The sequence below is a fragment of the Amphiura filiformis genome, chromosome 2 (genome assembly GCF_039555335.1).
Source record: "Amphiura filiformis chromosome 2, Afil_fr2py, whole genome shotgun sequence".
In the NCBI taxonomy this organism is placed as follows: domain Eukaryota; kingdom Metazoa; phylum Echinodermata; class Ophiuroidea; order Amphilepidida; family Amphiuridae; genus Amphiura; species Amphiura filiformis.
Window position 1 is genome coordinate 38,303,937 of NC_092629.1, and position 21,760 is coordinate 38,325,696.

General features: G+C 36.0%; 1 protein-coding gene and 1 non-coding gene across 2 annotated transcripts in view; one reads left to right on the forward strand and one right to left on the reverse strand.

Moving 5' to 3' along the window:
- Positions 1 to 21,760, forward strand: part of LOC140140539 (patched domain-containing protein 3-like) — a 260,394-nt gene that overhangs the window by 192,000 nt on the left and 46,634 nt on the right. The window lies entirely within an intron of this gene.
- Trnav-gac (transfer RNA valine (anticodon GAC)) lies at positions 6,081 to 6,153 on the reverse strand. Its single transcript has one exon. It is a non-coding gene; the product is annotated as a tRNA-Val (tRNA).

Genomic DNA, 21,760 nt, shown 5'->3' on the forward strand with positions numbered 1-21,760 from the left:
GTAGTAGTATGCAAATTCAATACGCTAAAACATTGCGATGGTGTAGCTGCAAAGCTGATAAAAAGCACACCTTTAACCTAGCTCACTCGTATCAAAAATAAGTTAATACACATCTCTGAGACCAGGATTGATTTTTCCATTAGACAAAAGGCATGGTCTGTTGCCTATTATGAATAGAAATGCTTGTTTTAGTGTTTCAAATATTCTGAATCAATGACGCTATCAGATGGGAACAGAATGGGTGTTGATGAATCTGAAAAGGAGATACAAATGTTCCCTTTGTAGAAACATACATCAATTTCAATTTCTTTTCCAATCCCTTCCTGTACTAACGTGAATAAGATATTGTGTTTATTGATGTCAATATGTTTAATGTACCATATATGCCAAGTCGATACTCAAAAGCACTGCCAAAGGTGTACTTCTAAAACCGATCAAAAGCACGCCTTTAATCTAGCTCAACGGTATCGAAATGGTGGAAAGGTACACTCCTGAGACTAGGAATAGGTTTTTGCATTCAACTAAAGGCATGGTGCAACCCGTAAATTGTCTATGACGGATAGAGAAGAGATGCCCGTTTTGGTGTTTCAAATATCCTGAATCAATAACGCTCTCAGATGAGAATAGATTGGGTGCTGGTGAAACTGGAAAAAGTCGCTTTGCAGAAATATACATCTATTCCAATCTGTAAAGTATTATTATCATTTATTTTTCTTATCATGATCATTTGGCTATTTATTATTTAACTTAGGTTGACTTTATTTCGTTATTAATGTGTACAAATTTACAACATACTTGATCACTAACTTAGTTTTAAAACCTGAAAAGCTTGAAATGCGGCAATCATAAATATGTGTTTATTCTTGGACGGGTCCTCTTGAGTTATGTGTTTGCTGTGCAAGAAACTAACACCTACTGCAGAGCCATGCCCATCCTGTAGTGACTTGCTTCATACACTATGTTTTATTTATGTCAAGGGCTCAAAGATTTTACTGTGAACATGTAGCTAGTAACATAGTTCATTTGACAATTACAAAATCTTAACTCCATCTTGATATATATTCACACAATGCACAATTGAAATATCAGGCTGCTGAATGTGTCAGAGCAACATCTTAACTCGGTGTAGTTCCATAGAGTTTGCATTGGCTCTGCAGTGGGTCTTTTGCACCACAAAATCTTGTTTCCATTGAGTTACGATGATGTGGTTTTGTCTTTTTTCTTAAAATGACAATTTTAGAGTTTAGGTGCTCTTGTCCTGAGCCCTATCGTATATCAAGTCTATGCTAAAAAGTACTACAAAAATGTAGTTGCAAAACTATTTCTTTATAAAAGCACGACTTTAATCTAGCTCACTGGTATCGAGCTAGAGTGTAGATCCAGCTGTACTTGGGAGGACGGAACAGACGTTATTTGATTTTTTTCAAAGGAATCGTCTACATGTTGCATATGCTAAGATACTGGGAATCTAATAAGTATATCTAGTGCTATTGAACGAATTTCTCGAAGGGAATTCAATAATACTGATTTTCCATAGCTACAAGTACATACGTATAACATTAAAGTTTATAAGTAATATGCATTTGGCTTCGATAGAATTGCAAAATGTGCTCCCGAATATTGGATCGGAAGCAATCGAACACAGACTGCATGAATTTGAATGAAAACATCCTGCAGCAATCTCAGTTACAGCAATGTTTTAAACTTTAACTTTGAACTTCTTGTTACATTTAAACGATCAAAGAAGTTGTCGGAGTATCGCTCAATGTATCAACCTTCAATATTCTTCTTTAGTTCATAAAAACTGCTTCAATGGAAACGAGCCATCCTTCACTCTATATGTATTTCTTTTGTCAATTCAAAACATCATGTCAGTTGAAACTCAAACCATCAATCAATTATGACCTAACAGTAATTCTGACCTCAAAAGTAAAGGTGCACTATCTGCTTTATTAAATACCACCAAATATTGCCCGTTACAGGCTAATTCAAATTATTTGCCTCGGGAAAAACCTCTTTTCGGATCTATTACGAAATTCGTTTATCGGCCTTTATTATGGTGTTGCAACACTTGCTTTCCACTTGTATTGTCTTACTAATCTGCACATGACAAAAATAAAAGAATTGAAATTTTTGACGACTGATTCTTAACTTAGTACAGATCATGAAATTTGACACTATTTCCTATTTGATTTTTTTTTTTTTTTTGCCTCTGGCAAATGAATAAAATACAGAAATATATAAAGGTTACTGATTCATGGGTAATGAAAATCAGGTTAATAAATGGGTTGAAACCAAAATTCCTTGCAGAAAGGACCGTCTTTCTTTAGTTACATCATATACAACATACGCTGCTGAAATATTTACGCTGAACTTTATCAAACATTTACAAAGTGCTCATAGATTCTCTTCCGCTATATCACTTCTCAAATTATTTGCCTTTTCAATGTGTAATTTTCGCAGATTCAATTTCCACATGCTTTTACTTTTTCATGTACAGTACAGGGAGTAATTTATATTGCCTGGGCGTTCAATATTGCTTTTATGAAGACTCTTATACGGAAATTAATTTAATATTGATAATATCACAATCACAAATAAGTGACCTCAAATAAATTTGATTTTATCATGTAGGAAAGGAACGTGTTTTTTCAAAGCATAATGTATACTGGTTTTGGCCTGTTAGTCAAAACAAGTTGTATTAGTACAGGTGGATCATCGTAGGACCTCGGAAATTAGATATTTTTCCTGAGTGAAAAAATAATTATTTTCAGATCATGTTCTGCCAAGTTACACGTTAACTGTACAAGAATTCATTGACCAATGTGATCCAAGTCAAACCACATAAATCATTTAGCAAGAATCAGAGACTTGCAGCTAAGAAGTACATACCGTACATGCCGTACATGAGGTACATACAGTACAAACTATCGCATCTAGGATCAGTTCCCCGTGTTCACGTACGGGTAACCGATACAATAAGCAGTTAGTGTAATTATAGCAATTCGGCCAAGAGACCAAGCGAGAACCCAAAGGTACCTGACCACTAATTAAAGGGAGACCTAAATAAACCATTGCAGCCAGGATCAGCTCCACGAGTTCTCGTACGGGTAACCGATACAATAAGCAGGTACTCAGTAAACACAAAACGTTTTCGACATCATTCCCAAAAGGTTATAAAAAGTTGTCAGAAAAATTTAAATGTCGGATATGTAAAGGGTATGTAAAGGGTATAAAACGTTTCATAACATTAAAAAACAAACGGGGACGGGAACAATATGTCTAGCATTGGTGGAAGGAATTCGGAATTCGTAAACTCATTGTATAATAACGCATAAGTCCCTTAACATTATAAGAATATACTTTTATTTCTTTAAGCAACCTTTTTATCCCACGCATGATAGAGTCTCTTGAATCTTAAAGATTCAAGGCTTGTCTGCGATGATAATATTTGACAAGAAGATCCGATAATAGTCATCCTGATTGACACAATAACTCCCAGGCTTTGCTTTGATTGTCAAGAGGTTATAAGGATTGTAATATGGATGTTGTTTTCTCCATGTATGATGGCTGTATGTTGGCTGTATGTGATGTGCAAAGATTACGACTTTGATATGTTCGACATGTTGTGTTGTGTAACACTGTGCTCATTCAGTTGTTGTTGTTGTTGTTGTCGTTGTTGTTGTTGTTGTTGTTGTTGTGGTTGTTGTTGTTGTTACTGTAAATGTAAATGTAAAAGGTAGAAAATAAAGGTGGCTGCAACGCTAGGGGAAGGCGATTGTTTTTGTCATTTTTTTTGTCAAAACTCCCACACTTCCCCTGGTGTGAATATTGTACAATCCTTACCCTTAAAAACAATAATCATTGGTCTACCGCTAACCGTAAAATAAACTCCTCATGAATGTGTTATTTACTAATTTTAAATTAAAAATATGAAATTTCAGATATTTCAAGTAGAGCAGAAAAATGTTCACATCTGTTAGTCAATATATCCATGTATTTACAGGTTTTAGAATCGCGAATCCATACACCAAACCGTATAATCCTCTATAGATACACACACTATAGTAATTTACAGCTAGTCAGAATAACCACGCATCAACACTTGGTACTTTTAAAGGTAGAAATCAGTTTATTTTTATAGTAAGTGTGTATGAGGTTTGGATGTTTTGATTGAATAAATCAACCTTAGGCTGAGCAGTAAAAAGCTTATAAACAGCTCACTGTATGTTCACTGAAGCTTTTGATGATGTACGTTCTTTCACCATGTTCACATACAAGCTAAGCACAACCGCCTCTCAAAGAGGAGAAATCAATGTGATATACATAGCCTGCTGGGTAATTTCCCACACGCGCTCTATATCTAATCCATATAAGAGAGGTGCAACATTCTTATGGGATTTTGATTTCCGATTTAGTAAAGGTGTTTCACAAGTTTGAGCAAATGGGAAACCCTCTAGTTAATAAGTCTTTGATATGGCTGAATGTTGACGTATAAACCCTTGATATCCCTGGATGTTCTGGATGTTGACGGTCCAATCTCTGTTACATCTAAGCCATATAAGAGAGGTACAACATTCTAAGAGGGATTTTGATGTCCAATTTAGTAAAGGTGTTTTAGATGTATGAGTAGAGACCTTGTACTTGAATTTATTGAAAACTCGGGGACCTGATCCTGGCTGTGATGGTTATTATATATGTTAGCTGATTAGGATTCTGCGCCTGTATAAAGATGCGTCCTTCAATGATACTAAATGGTTTATAAAGTGTGTCTTGGTCCAAATGGTAAGCGACTCTCTGTAAAGCGCGATGACTTTCTGTAATTTTGCTATATAATTCCATTTTTTGTTCATATTGTTGATGTGTATATGGATTGTTGGTCATCGCCCTATGGAAGGAAGAACCCATCACTTAATATCTGGAAGAGTTCGTTTCCAAAAGACGCTAAGTCCAATAGCCTTGTGTCATATTTTTATAGTATATGTGTCTCACATTCAAAAACAATTTTTATGGTTCAGTGAATAAATTAAAATGAATTTAGCGTATCGAATTTGCATACTACACGGTATACGCTTCGATACGCTAAAACATTGCGATGGTGTAGCTGCAAAACTGATTTTCCATTAGACGAAAGGCGTGGTCTATTATGGATAGAGATGCTTGTTTTAGTGTTTCAAATTCTGAATCAATGACGCTATCAGATGGGAATAGAATGGGTGCTGACGAATCTGAAAAGGAGATACAAATTTGTTCTCTTTGTAGAAACATATATCAATTCCAATCCCTTCCTGTAGTAACGTGAATCAGATACTGTGTTTATTGATGTCAATATGTTTAATGTACCATATATGCCAAGTCGATACTCAAAAGCACTGCCAAAGGTGTACTACTAAAACTGATCAAAAGCACGCCTTTAATCTAGCTCAACGGCATCGAAATGGTGGAAAGGTACACTTCTGAGACTAGGAATAGATTTTTGCATTCGACTAAAGGCATGGTGCAACCCGTAAATTGTCTATGATGGATAGAGAAGAGATGCTCGTTTTCGTGTTTCAAATATCCTGAATCAATAACGCTATCGGATGAGAATCGATTGGGTGCTGGTGAAACTGGAAAAAGTCGCTTTGCAGAAACATACATCTATTCCAATCTGTAAAGTATTATTATCATTTATTTTTCTTATCATGATCATTTGGCTATTTATTATTTAACTTAGGTTGACTTTATTTCGTTATAATGTGTACAAATTTACAACACACTTGATCACTAACTTAGTTTTAAAAGCTGAAAAGCTTGAAATGCGGCAATCATAAATATGTGTTTATTCTTGGAAGGGTCCTCTTGAGTTATGTGTTTGCTTTGCAAGGAACTAACACCTACTGCAGATCCATGCCCTTCCTGTAGTGACTTGTTTCATACACTATGTTTTATTTATGTCAAGGGCTCAGCGATTTTACTATGAACATGTACAGGGGAAAGAAGAATTACGCATCGCACACTAGCACAATTAAACATGAATTTACAAATGGAAACATTACATGCATAGGCAGATATACCAGAGTAAAAACTCTGGACATACCTGCCTGTGCGGGGACTCGAACCCCAGACCTCTCGCTTGTCGGGCGAGCGCTCTTACCACTGAGCTACACAGACTGTCCCTGATAAACAGGACTCAAGTCTGGTACTTCTGGATATGAGCAGTCATGCGGGGTAAACAGTACAAACAACACATTACATACCAGTGTACGAGATCAATTAATGATGCTTACCCGCCGGCCTAATATAATCATGCAAACAAGGGAAGAGGCTTACGCATCATACACTGGAACATGGAAACATTCAAACATTACAAACTAGCGCACGAGATCAAATTAATGATGCTTAATCGTATTCTTAATATATCAATATACAGGGAAAGAAGAATTACGCATCGCACACTAGCACAATTAAACATGAATTTACAAATGGAAACATTACATGCATAGGCAGATATGCCAGAGAAAAAACTCTGGACATACCTGCCTGTGCGAGACTCGAACCCCAGACCTCTCGCTTGTCGGGCGAGCGCTCTTACCACTGAGCTACACAGACTGTCCCTGATAAACAGGACTCAAGTCTGGTACTTATGGATATGAGCAGTCATGCGGGGTAAACAGTACAAACAACACATTACATACCAGTGTACGAGATCAATTAATGATGCTTACCCGCCGGCCTAATATAATCATGCAAACAAGGGAAGAGGCTTACGCATCATACACTGGAACATGGAAACATTCAAACATTACAAACTAGCGCACGAGATCAAATTAATGATGCTTAATCGTATTCTTAATATATCAATATAAAGGGGAAAGAAGAATTACGCATCGCACACTAGCACAATTAAACATGAATTTACAAATGGAAACATTACATGCATAGGCAGATATACCAGAGTAAAAACTATGAACATGTAGCTAGTAACATAGTTCATTTTACAATTACAAATTCTTAACTCCACCTTGATATATATATTCACACAATACACAATTGAAATATCAGGCTGCTGAATGTGTCGGAGCAACATCTTAACTCCGTGTAGTTCCATAGTTTGCATTGGCTCTGCAGTGTGTCTTTTGCACCACAAAATCTTATTTCCATTGAGTTACGATGATGTGGTTTTGTCTTTTTCTTAAAATGACAATTTCTGAGTTTAGGTGCTCTTTTCCTGAGCCCTTTGATGTTTAGTCTATCGTATATCAAGTATATGCTAGAAAATACTACAAAAATGTAGTTGCAAAACTATTTATTTATAAAAGCACGACTTTAATCTAGCTCACTGGTATCGAGCTAGAGTATAGATCCAGCTGTACTTGGCAGGACGGAACAGACGTTATTTGATTGTTTTCAAAGGAATCGTCTACATGTTGTATATGCTAAGATACTGGGAATCGAATACGTATATCTAGTGCTATTGAACGAATTTCTCGAAGGAAATTCAATAATACTGATTTTCTGTAGCTACAAGTACATATGTATAACATTAAAGTTTAACGTGTAGTTGGTCTTCAACATTTTGCATATGCTTAGATACTGGAAATGAAATAAATAGCTCCAACGCTGTTGGAAGAATTCCTTGAAGAAAAGTCAATAATACTGATTTCCTGTATACGTATAACTCAAAATGTAATGTGTATTTGGTATTTTCCATGTTGCATATGCTAAGATACTGGAAATCGAATTAGTGTATAGCTCCGATGCTTTTGAGAGAATGTCTCGACAGAAATACAATAATCAGATAATACTGATTTTCCGTAGCTATAAGTACATACGTATAACATTAAAGTTTATAAGTAATGTGCTTTTGGCTTCGATAGAATTGCAAAATGTGCTCCTGAATATTGGATCGGAAGCAATCGAACACAGACTGCATGAATTTGAAAGAAAACATCCTGCAGCAATCTCAGTTACAGCTTAAATGTTTTAAACTTGAACTTTGAACTTCTTGTTACATTTAAACGATCAAAGAAGTTGTCGGAGTATCGCTCAATGTATCAACCTTCAATATTCTTCTTTAGTTCATAAAAACTGCTTCAATGGAAACGACACATCCTTCACTCTATGTATTACTTTTGTTATTTCAAAGTTCATGGCAGATGAAACTAAAGTCATCAATCAATTATGACCTACCAGTAATTCTGTATCCTCACAGGAAAAAGTGCACTATCTGCTTTATTAAATACCACCAAATACTACCTGCTACTTTGGAAACAGATTAATTCAAATTATTTGCCTCAGGAAAACCTCTTTTGGATCTATTACGAATTTCGCTTATCGGCCTTTATTATGATGTTGCAACACTTGCTTTCCACGTGTATTGTCTTACTAATCTTCACATGACAAAAATAAAAGGATTGAAATTTTTGAAGACTGATTCCTAACTTATAATAGTACAGATCACGAAATTTGACGCTATTTCCTATTAGATCATTTTGCCGCTGGCAAATAAGTAAAAACACAGAAATATATAAAGGTTACTGATTCATGGGGAAGGAAAATCAGGTTAATGGGTCTAAACCAAAATTCCTTGCAGAAAGGAGAGTCTTTCAGTAGTTTAACATCATATACAACATACGCTGCTGAAATATTAACGCTGAACTTTATCAAACATTTACAAAGTGCTCTTAGATTCTTTTCCTCTATATCACTTCTCAAATTATTTGCCTTTTCAATGTGTAATTTTCGCAGATTCAATTTGCACATGCTTTTACTTTTTTATGTAGAGTACAGGGAGTAATTTATATTGCCCGGGTGTTCAATATTGCTTTTATGAAGAATCAAATACGGAAATTAATTTAATATTGATAATATCACAATCACAAATAAGCGACCTTATATAAATTTGATTTTATCATGTAGGAGAGGAACGCGTTTTATTACAAAGCATAATGCATAGTGGTTTTGGCCTGTTAGTCAAAACAAGTTTTATTAGTACAGGTGGATCATCGTAGGACGTCGGAAATTAGATATTTTTCCTGAGCGAAAAAAATAACTCGTATTATGTTCTACCAAGTTACACGTAAAATGTACAGGAATTCATTGACCAATGTTGTCCAAGACAAGCCACATAAATCATTTAGCAAGGATCAGAGACTAATTTAGGATCAGCTCCTCGAGTTCACGTATGGGCAACCCATACAATAAGCCGTTTTTAGTGGCCCAGTAGGTGTAATAATAGCAATTCGGTCAAGAGACCAAGCAAGAAACAGAAGTACCGGGCCACTAAATTAAAGGGAAATCTAAATACACAATCGCAGCCAAGATCAGCTCCACGCGTTCTCGTACGTGTAACCGATGCAATAAGCAGTTTGTTCCTAGGAATTCCAAATTATCTCAATTGTTCACGAGATTAAAAAAAGGGGGATAACATGTCTAGTATTAATTTTGTGGTAGGTAACTATAATGTCTGTCCGAAAGTTGATTATTCAACTCATTTAACCCAACGTAGATTATTATTGAAAGATACGAGACGTCATCATACTCCCGAATCAAGCTCTGCCTGTCCGAAATATTAACGCCCTCAAACAAGGTCACAACGTCATTTTAATAACAATACGCTATTTACATAAGAATAGGGACACGTGCAAATGAGCTAGTGCCACATCCTGATTTATTGATCCATGGTATTACTTTTGCCATTTCAAAGCTCATGTTTGAAACTCAAGCCATCAATCAATGATGACCTAACCGTAATTATGACATCAAAAGTAAAAGTGCACTATCTGCTTTATTAAATACCACCAAATACTGCCCGTTACAGGCTAATTCAAATTATTTGCCACAGGAAAAACCTCTTTTCGGATCTATTACGAATTTCGTTTATCGGCCTTTATTACGATGTTACAACACTTGCTTTCCACTTGTATTGTCTTTCTAATCTTCACATGACAAAAATAAAGGAATTGAAATTTTTGAAGACTGATTCCTAACTTAATACAGATCACGAAATTTGACGCTATTTCCTATTAGATCATTTTGCCGCTGGCAAATAAGTAAAAATGCAGAAATATATAAAGGTTACTGATTCATGGGGAAGAAAAATCAGGTTATAAATGGGTTTAAACCAAAATTCCTTGCAGAAAGGAGAGTCTTTCAGTAGATACATCATATACAACATACGCTGCTAAAATATTTACGCTGAACTTTATCAAACATTTACAAATGTATCACTAAATTATTTGCCTTTTCAGTGTGTAATTTTCGCAGATTCAATTTGCACATGCTTTTACTTTTTCATGTACAGTACAGGGAGTAATTTATATTGCCTGGGCGTTCAATATTGCTTTTATGAAGAATCTTATACGGAGATTAATTTAATATTGATAATATCACAATCACAATAAGTGACCTTATATAAATTTGATTTTATCATGTAGGAGAGGAACGTGTTATTTCAAAGCATAATGTATACTGGTTTTGGCCTTTTAGTCAAAACAAGTTGTATTGGTGCAGGTGGATCATCGTAGGACCTCGGAAATTAGATATATTTCCTGAGGGAAAACAAAATCAGATCATGTTCTGCCAAGTTACACGTAAACTGTACGAGAATTCATTGACCAATGTGGTCCAAGACAAACCACATAAGTCATTGAGCAAGAATTAGTGACTTGCAGCTAAGAAGTACATGCCTTACACAGTACAATGAACCATCGCATCTATGATCAGCTCCCCGAGTTCAGGTACGGGTAACCGATACAATAAGCAGTTAGTGTAATTACAGCACTTCGGCCAAGCGACTACTACGCGAGAATCCAAAAGTACCTGGCCTGGAAACCTAAATACACCATCGCAGAGTTCTTGTACGGGAAACCGATACAAAGCAATTTGTTCCTTAGGAATTCCAAGTCAGCTCAATTGTTCACGAAATAAAAAGGGATAACATGTCTAGTATTGGTGGTAGGTAACCACTAGGAATTCAGAAACTGATTGCATGATAGGTCCCTTAACATTATAAAAATATACGAGCAGTCAGTATGTTTTAAGAGTTGACTCGTGACGTCATTTGTGGATCGTTTTCATGGCATTTCTCAATGATTACATAAACACTGTACCTTTGTCTTTCAAACAACACATGTAAAAATTCTATCACACACATGATTACGTAACAGCATTAGCATAAAATCAATGGTCTAGAGTCACCTGGTGAAATTGAGGCGTTTTTGTTAAGGGAAATAAGAGGCTGAAATGAGGTATTGTTGTATTTTCTATATTTTCTCGGGAATTAAAGAATGGAGAATACTGCATTTTGGAACAGTAATAGAACACAAACTACCAGTTCATTAAACCATGTTTGTTGGGCTGTAAATGTTTTAGTTTATTTAAAATGCGTGGTCAAATATGTCTTATTTTTGACAAAAACAAGGCTTTTCTTTCTTTAAAAATTTTGATATTGCCAAAAATAGCAAACGTGGAAATTTAAATTTTTTTGCCAGTTCTGTTGACTAATCTAAAAACATTCAAACGGGAGTCTCCCTAGAAAATATTTGAATCCGTGATTAAAATATAACTGTTATTGTACCATTGTTACATTTATACAAAAAGTAGTGGTACAAAGAGAGAGGCCATCGTTTGAATGAGAAAATTATTTTAAAACTTTTCTGTTCATTTCAGGTTGAGATCATCCATAAAAATTCATATGAATATTTAAATTACAATTTTCATAGCATTTTGTAATATTTTAGGCCCTATTTACATGGAATTTAACAATTTTCGTGCATTTCCACCATGTTGTATCGGTCATCCCACCTGCGCATGCGCAGATTGTTGTTTCATTTGCACCAGTTATCATCGTACTGAGTACCAGCTCTCACACGTGACCAGTCATTAAATTTTAGTCTGTTTCATTTTGGAGATAATTAGTGTCATTTGTAATAACTGCTTTTTCATTTTCGCCATTTTTGCAGAATAATTTTGCTTCCATTCAAGCCCTAAAGTTGTTGAAGTTTCCAGACGTCCCATTTCCACCAAAGTTTAATGGCAAGTCTCATATTTTACCAAATGCAAACGGAGGACCTAGTGTTTATTCCTGCCCAAAACTAGCCATATGCACCTTGTACTTTTGGCTGTTTTTGGACATTGTAAACACGTGTTTTTTTCTGTAATTTAAAAGGCCCGCCTTTTTGCGTGATTTGGCAGTGTCCCTAGTATATTGATTTTATGCTAATGCTGTTACGTAATCATGTGTATGATATAATTTTTACATGTGTTGTTTGAAAGACAAAGGTACAGTGTTTATGTAATCATTGAGAAATGCCATGAAAACAATCCACATATGACGTCACGAGTCAACTCTTAAAACATACTGACTGCCCCTCGTACTTTGATTTCTTTAAGCAAGCTTTGATCCCACGTATGATAGAATCTCTTGTGTTTAAAGATTCAAGGCTTGTCTGCTCTGATAAAATTTGACAAGAAGATCCGATAATAGTCATCCTGATTGACAAAATAACTCCCAGGCTTTACTTTGATTGTCAAGAGGTTATAACCGTCGTTTTATCTTTTCTGTTTCTGTTTCGGTTTCGGTTTCGGATCTCATTGTTATTTTGAAGTGTTAGCATGGTACGTGTGAACAATCCTTTTATTAGTCTAGTATTTTGTTGACTACAGAAAAGTTGAACGAAGATAACTTCTGTTTCGGTTTCGGGAGTTATGTTAATTTCTGACATGAAAAACATGAGATGAGAGGGTTGATGCGAATCTAGACAAAAGAAGTGTCTAAATTTTACGGTCGTAAATTCGCGATAAATTGTACGGCTTCAATTGACTTGCGTTGGGTGTATAGGTACTTCAGCCTAGGCGGGAGTAGCTCGTGAAAATAGCCCAGCGTAGAAATATAGATTAATATACATTAATCAATAGTAATCAGTGTTGCCAAGAATTACGTAATCGGCCATATGATTATGTAGAGATGAAACGGGGAATCATTTTCGTCCCAAATACACCTAAAAACTTGCTGATATGGAACACCAGAGAAGTGCGTTGAAGTGAAACTAATTTCTTCATTGGAATTGGTAATCTGATAATTGCTTCAGGCAAAATTGCCAGATTCAAATCTATTTTAAATGTATATTATTTGAGAGAGTGGGGATGATGAGACGAGGAGCTGATCGGGTGGAGGAGAGGAGAGGAGATCGAGAGGAGAGTGGAGGGCGAGTAGAGCAGGGAGGAGTTTATTCCGTTTATTTTAATTTTTCCACGTTGATCATAGGCCTACTGCTAAAACAGTGAGAGGGGGAGAAGGGTAAAGGAAATACAACATCCAATATAATTCAGATATCCACATAATTCAAAAGATGGCACAGGTGAGAGTTGGGGAGGGGGAGAGCCAGACAGACTAGAAAGAGAAGAAAGCGAGAGGAGAAGAGGCAGGAGTCCTTTTTTTAAATGTCACAGTAATATAGACCATAATGACATCAAATTTGCGTTCGGACCTGATGTAGGCCTATTCTGCCTAGTTAAAGCCATATTATAACATTTTCAAACAAAATAGATTAGCAATTCTTTGCCATAAAATGTTAGATTTTACTGTCAGATATATCCCTTTTTATTTTTTTTCTTAACAACTACGGCAAAGCAAAGAAAATTGGAATTTACTACCAGCGCACATGTCGCCAATACGTACCACTCCTTCGGTCATGTTATGGTACGACCCTTCGTTGTGTATATCACCGTCCCGCACGCCGTGTGTGTTATGAACATCGTGTATGCGTTCGACTAATAATTCCATCGTAATAATAAAGCGCCGGTTCCATCGTTTTATTCAAAATCTCGGATTTTGACAAAACTACAGCACCTAGAGTCTTGATTTTTGCAGGGTATATTGGTTTAATAAATTACAATTTAATCGTGTGAAAAAAAGAATAAAAACATTGGATGACAATATCGTCATTGGGCGGGAAAACCCTCATTATGTACCTTTTTTTTCCTTTGAACATGGATAAAGCAAACCATTCAATATAAAGTCTACACTTACAAGGCTTTACCCATTTTCAAGGGCCAAAAGTAAATATGAGGTGTTTCCTGCATCATCAGTGTACTTTTGGCCCTTGAACATGGATGAAGCTACGTCTTCAATATAAAGTCGACACCTACAAGGCTTTATCCATGTTCAAGGGCCAAAAGTACATAATTATGAGGTTTTCCCGCCCAGTAACGATATGTATACTAACGTTTAAAGCTTCCTTTACCAGTATGAATATGGTCAGAATAATGTTCTGATATCACCCTATTTGCTTTATGAAACTGAAATACACTGATCAGTATAAAGCTTCGTTCCAGAAAAAGCATAGATTTTTATTTAAAAAAATAATCATTGATCTACTGCTAACCGTAATATATAGGCCTACTCTTCCTGAATTTTAAATGGAAAAAAATGAAACTTTAATTATTTCAAAGTAAGTAGAAAAATTATTCCCATACTTTACAATTATATCCATGCAATCAACATGATCAAGGGTTTTAGAATCGCGAATCCTTACAGCCCTTAATTCTTTCTAGATGTAGATACACATACTGTAGTAATATAAAGCAACGCAATTTTGTCTTGTCGGAATAACTTAATATATACCAACACTTGGGACCTCTTGATTCTTGAGTTTAATATACTAAGTGTGTATGAGGTTTGGATGTTTTCATTGAACATAGCAACCTTAGGGTAACCGGTAAAAATCTTATAAACAGCTCACTGTTGTATGTTTAGTGAAGCTTTTAATGCTGTACAATCTTTTACATACAAGTTAAGCACAGCCGCCTGCGTACTTCTTAAAGGAAATGAGAACCTCTCAAAGAGGAAAAATCAATGTGATGATATAAATAGCCTGGGTAATTTCCCACACGTGTTTATATCAGAGCCATATATAAGAGAGGTGCAACATTCTTATAAGGATTTCGATATCCGATTTAGTAAAGGTGTTTCAAAGGTTTGATCAAATGGGAAAACCTATATGTGAATTAATAAGCCTTTGATATGACTGGATGTTGATGTATAAACCCTTGATATCCATGGATGTTGATGGTCCAACTCTCTGTTAAACATAGACAGACAAGAGAGCTTTAGAGTGATTTCTGATTCACAAACAAAACATGACAGCTGAGATTATGTTTAGCCGTCCAGTTAGCATCGGTAAGGTGTTAGGAATAAAATCAAAACGCGACCGGCGGTCTACCGCCGGTTCCGCGCGGTTCCGTCCAGTTTGACCCTGTTTCTATTGTTCTTAACAATGGGACGCGGTTCATCAGCCGGGAACCGGCGATCGTGTTTTGATTTCATCCCTTAAGACTCTGTGTGTGACCATACGAGTTCGAGTCCAGGCAGTGTCATATTTCTTGATTACTGCTAATTGTCCCACTCTACTGATACGTAGCTCGGGGAGCTGCTCATATCTGCAACGTTTGTTACACGTGTAAGATGATTAGGATTATGCGCCATAGATACATCACAGAATGATGCTAAATAGTTATATAGTGTCTCTTGGGCCAAAATAGTAATCGACTTCTTAATGTAATGTTATGTAATAATTCCATGTCTATTTAAATATTGTTGAAGTGTGTATATGGATTTTTGGTCATCGCCCTATGGAAGGAAGAACTCACTACTTAAAGACCCCTAAATTTATACTGACAGCTTCCTTATTTTGATAATTTCACCTGTAAAAGACCCATATTCTTATTTCTCACGTTTTCCATTTTTGCTATGCGATACTCAACAAGAAAGCCAAGAAAGACCTTTGATTTATACCGTTTTTGCAGCTCCGAAAGACCCCTATTTCCACTACACCGTGCAGTGCACCACAGACCCTCCATCTCTTTATTACGGGTGAGCATACCCAACAAAATTTTAATGACGTGTCACCCCATCCGGACAAGAAAAGGTTCTTCACAACTTGCCTGCCGCATACCCCGGCCGCATTTACAATAATTATGCAAAAAGGAAGCATCAAGTTTGAACACTTCGCCCTTCAAATAGTAACATGTGTCAGACATTATGCTTTATTTATGTCGATATGTCTAGCTACTCTAAACCACTGCCAAAGGTATAGTTATGAAACTGATCAAAAGCAAGCTTTAAATTTAGCTCGCTGGTATCGAAACCGAGGTAACGTACACTTCTGAACTCAGGAAGAGATCTTACCATTAGACTGATGGCATAGTTCTACTCGTATATTTTTTGTATTTTGTATTTTATCTGTACTTGGAGCGTTCCACTCGTATATTGCATGTGATAGGTAGTCGAGATCGTCGTTTTAGTATTTTAGCACCCATAGTGGGTAGGAGAACATGAAAACTAATATGAGATACTGTATTAGGATCACATATTAAGTATCATGTGAGAGTATACTCTTGTACTCCAGAAGACAGGATCACATATTAAATATTTGACACCATAGAATATAAAAACTAGTAATTTGATAAGTTAAAATAAGATTTTTAACGGAATAAATCTAAATAATATGATTATGCAGTTTATTCCGTTAAATATTTACCCCATAATTTCCCTCATTCTTCAGGCCCTGCCCTCTATCGGGTGCTAATTTAAAGTTTAAGCTTGATTGCTATTGTTTCTTTGTAAGCCTGCGGCGCAACCTTGAACAATATTGTCTCTTTGTAAGCCTGCGGCGCAACCTTGAACAATATTGTCCTTGAGACACTGTGTTTATTGATGTAAATCTTTAGTCTACCGTATATGCCAAGTCGATACCATAACACACTGACAAAGTTATAGCTGCAAACTGATTTAAATCACCCCTTTCCTTCCATAGCACTGAATACAAAATCAATACAATTTACTGCAACTTTCAAATCTTGGGTTACATTGATTTAAATGAACGCCGTGACTTCAATATTTAGTCAATTGCTGCAAATGAGGTGTCAAAATGTGCAGAAATTTGTTTACGTTTGTTTTACAGAAACATATATCTATTTCAACTTCCAATTCCTTCCTTTAATAACTTGAATCAGACACTGTGTTTATTGATGTAAATCTTTAGTCTACCGTATATGCCAAGTCGATACCATAACGCACTGACAAAGTTGTAGCTGCAAAACTGATTTAAATCACCCCTTTAATCTAGCTCACTTGTGTCTAGATGGGAGTAATGTACACTTCTGAGACTAGGAATAGGTTTTACCATTAGACTAAATACATGATGATATTCGTAAATTGCATATGATAGTTGGCAATGCTCGTTTTAGTGTTTCAAAAAATCCTGAATAAATGTCAGAGTCAGAGGAGAACAGAGTGATTGCTACCGGGTGCTAACGAATCCAATCTTCAAAATGGTTTTCTCATTTATTGTCTTTTCTTAATTTAATATAGTTTGGCTATTTGTTATTTAACTTAGGTTGACTTTGTTTCTTTCTCATTATGTAACAATATTTGCTTTTGCGAATTCTGTACAAGACTGTAAACATTTTTCTTAAACAATTCTCGGGACAATTCTTTGAAATTAGCACTTGGCAACACACTCTAACAATAACTCTAACTAAAGCCTCTGGAAAGGGTCACAACCGTAAACTGGTAAACATAAATGTTTCGGCTCCTGGACAGGGCCTCTAACTTTTTTAAGTTATGTGTTTACTTCACAAGAAACATACACCTACTGCAACATATTCTCCCGGTACTTCCACTCGTAACTTGTATCAGACACTATGTTTTATTTATGTCAATACCTTTAGTCTGCCGCTAGTGTAGTTTAACCGATAGAGGTTTGCCTTTAATCTGGCTCAGGAATATCGAAATGGGGGTAACACACACCTCGTATCCCAGGAAAGCGCATTTACAAATTATCGAAGAACAGTAAGAAAAATAACAAAGAGAAGCACAACAAAATGAAACAAAACAGTGACAAATGACGCTAACTAACAAGATGAGTTTTAAGTTTCTTACTGAAACCTGGATTGTGGGAGCCTAGTGGTGTTTCAGGAGGTTGTTCTATTTCCTTGGGCCAGAGACAGCAAAAGACTATGTGCCAGTCGATCTTAACGGCCTTGAACCTCCTCGCCTCGTCCTTCACATGGTAACATGCATCAGATACTATGTTTTATGTATGTCGATATGTTTAGTCTACCTTATGCCAAGTCGATACTCTAAAGCACTGCCAAAGGTGTAGTTGTCCCGGGTAGTTGTAAAACTGATCAAAAATAGCTCGCCTTAATCTACCAGGTATCGAAAATATGTGGGTATCGCACACCTCGGAGACCAGGAATAGATTTTATTAGACTAAAAGCATGGTAAATTATCTATAACGGGCTATTAATGGATAGAGATGCTTGTTTTAGTACTGAATCAATGACGCTATCGGATGGAAAATAAATATAGTGAGTACTGGCCAATCTGAAAAATATTCTTATCATGATAATTTGACTAATATATTATTTAGCTAAGGATGACTTTTTTTAAAACTTAAACACAAACTAAATCTTTCCCTCATTTATAAAACTTCTTAAAGTATCACAATCGTGGAACACATATACGTGTTAACTCTTGGACAGGACCGTTGACAGCCTTGATAGATACAGTAAAATACAAAGCAAATTAAATTTTTAATGGTTTTTATAAGTTTAAAACACTCAATGTTCGATTCAGCTTTAAATATCTTAAACTTGAACTTTGAACTTCTAGATATTTTAAGGATTGGTGCCTGTAACAAACGTATGCTTTTGGGTTTGGTAATCCAGTCCTTGTAGAAGTTTTTAAATTACAATCATGATCCTGACGTAGAAATTATCTAGGGGATAGTGCAGGCGTATTGATGTTAAATGAAAGATTTTATGGCTATATAAGCCTATCTGACACTTTCGCCTGAAACCAAAATCTTCACATTGAAATGGTAATATTATAAAATAGGCTCTTGGTTCAAACAAACCCTGCTTTAGAATACAGTAAGCCAAAAAAATTAAGGTAACAGATAGCAAGTATGTCAAAATTAAAACAAGCAGCCAATACCTGTACTTTTTAGCTCTGATTTAAGACCTTGAGAATTAAAGAAACGGTGATCTAAAACCTAACGAAGAAACAAAATCAAAAGTTGCACTTTTGTGTTCTAATCAATGAAAGTACGACGCTAGTTTTCACGTGCTAGTCAATGGAAGTACGGCTCTAGTTCTCTTGTTCGCGAACGCTTTGTGTACAAATCAATAGGGCATGCAATGGCGCAAACTGCAACTTTTAAATTGGCATCTTCCTTCATGTCCTTGGGTATTTGGATCGTCGTGTTTTGATTTCTAGAGCAATTTCCACAAATGTCTTAAATTCGAGCTAAAAGATGCAGCTATTGGCTGACGCACCTCTAAGTATAGGGAATTTGTGTTGTCGGACTAGCGGCGTGTCGGACTCAGCGGTTCACCCCACGCAGGGCTCCTTATTTTTCAATTGAACAGCAACTTTCATTTATCACTGATTTTGTTACTTACTTTGAAATAACAAAGCAATTTGAAGCCATTTAGAAAACAGTGCAAAGTTATCAACACGAACATTTGGGACTTTTTAATGTGCTTTCATAAACTGGGTAAATGGTGTCTCCAAAGAACGAGGTAAAAAAACACTCCAAGAATCAAAGGATGGTACCTGTGCCTACATACATAAAATCACATAAGAACACACAAACCTTCGAATCTATTACGAATTTCGTTAATTTGACTTTCTTTTGATAATGTACCACTGGCTTTCTTGTCTTCACACATGACCAAAATAAAAGATTGAATTGTTAGAAAACTGATTCGTAAAACGAAATTTGACGCCATTTCCTATTAGATTTTTTAGCCTCTAGCGAATGAACAAAATACAGAAATGCGGTTACTGAATCACGGAGAAGAAAACAGGTTAATAAATGGGTTAAAACCAAATTTTTCCTGCAGAAAGGACTGACTTACTTTAGTCACATCATACAACATACGCTGCTGAAATATTTACGCTGAACTTTATCAAACATTTACAAAGTGCTCATAGATTCTCTTCCGCTATATCACTTCTCAAATTATTTGCCTTTTCAATGTGGAATTTTTGCAGATTTAATTTGCACATATTTTTACTTTGTTATGTACAATAAAGGGAGCAATTTATATTGCAGGGGGCGATATTGCTTTTATGAAGAATCTTATATACGAAAATTAATTTAATATTGATAATATCTGAATCACAAATAAGCGACCTTTTAGAAATTTGATTTTATCATGTAGGAGAGCAACATAATTATTTTTCACAAAGCATAATGTATGGTATCTTGGCCCTGTTAGTCAAAACTAGTTGTATTTGTACAGGTGAAACATGGTAGGACATCGGAAATGAGATATTTTTAATCTTTATAAATATTAATTTTCATATCATGTTCTGACAGCACTTCCCTGGTTTATGTAAAACTTAAACCTCGGCACACTTGACAGTATATCGCCAGTGGCGTAGCTAGGGGTTTTGGCGCCCAGGGGCAAGGATACAAATTGGCGGCGCCCCAAACGGAAATTGCTGACCCAATTTGTTTTGCCCAGAGCGCTCAAGAATCTTAAAAGTGGGGTGGGGGCTGGGGGGCTATGATCGAAAATGTTCAAGACATTTTTCCCATAATTTAAATAGATAGCGATCAGTTGACACCACACAAAATCGCCGACGCCACGTGCAATTGATACACTACAATAACGACTATTTTGTTTTATTCAGGTGGAGTTCTGTTTATTGTTTTTTAAACCATCGTCATTTTGGCGCCCACCAAATGTGGCGCCCATGGCACGTGACCCCCTTGCACCCTCCCCTCGCTACGCCACTGTAAATCCCTAACCACTGTGGCCCAATACACATCATATAAACCATTTAGCAAAAATGAGAAACTAAAGAATGCCGTATACATACTACAGTGACCAACGCAGCTGAGATCCGCTTCTCGGGTTCTCCTACGGGTAACAAAATAATACAATTACCTTACTTATTTGAAGTTGGCTACATTGTTTACGAGAACAAACAAGACCAGTATTTGTGGTAGCTAACAACTCGGAATGGGCTATTCCATTTAAAATCCACACTACTGCTGTCTGTGGAAGATTCTGGAAATATCTTCAACAGAGGGAGTATGAAGTTCAAATGGAATTAACACATGAGGCAATCATTCCATTTGAAACTCACTCTCCCTCCATGGAAGATTTAGGTTGAATCTTTCTCAGTCGGTGTATAAAAAATCAAATAGAGCTGCCTATTGTGCTAATTCCATTCAAAATTCATATTCCCCTGTGGAAGATATTTCCAGAATCTTCCACAGGGGTAGTGTGGATTTTAAATGGAATTGCCCAATTCATAAACTGAATTATGATAACGCATAAGTCTCTAAACATAATAAAAATATACTCTGATTTCTTTCAGCAACCTTTTATCCCACGCATGATAGGATTTCTTGTGTTTAAGGCTTGTCTGCTCTGATAAAATTTGACAAGAAGATCCGATAATAGTCATCCTGATTGACAAAATAACTCCCAGGCTTTGCTTTGATTGTCAAGAGGTTATAAAGATCGTAATAGGGATGTTGTTATCGCTATGTATGATGACGTTGGCTGCCTGTGATGTGCAAAGATTACGACTTTCATGTGTGCGTCTAGTCGACAACATGTTGTGTTTTGTCCTGTGTTTTGTAAAACTGAATTCATAGGTCATGGTTCTGTTGCTGATGTTGATGGTTTTGTTGTTCTTGTTATTATTATTATCATTGTTGTTGTTGTTGTTGTTGTTTTATATTGTTTC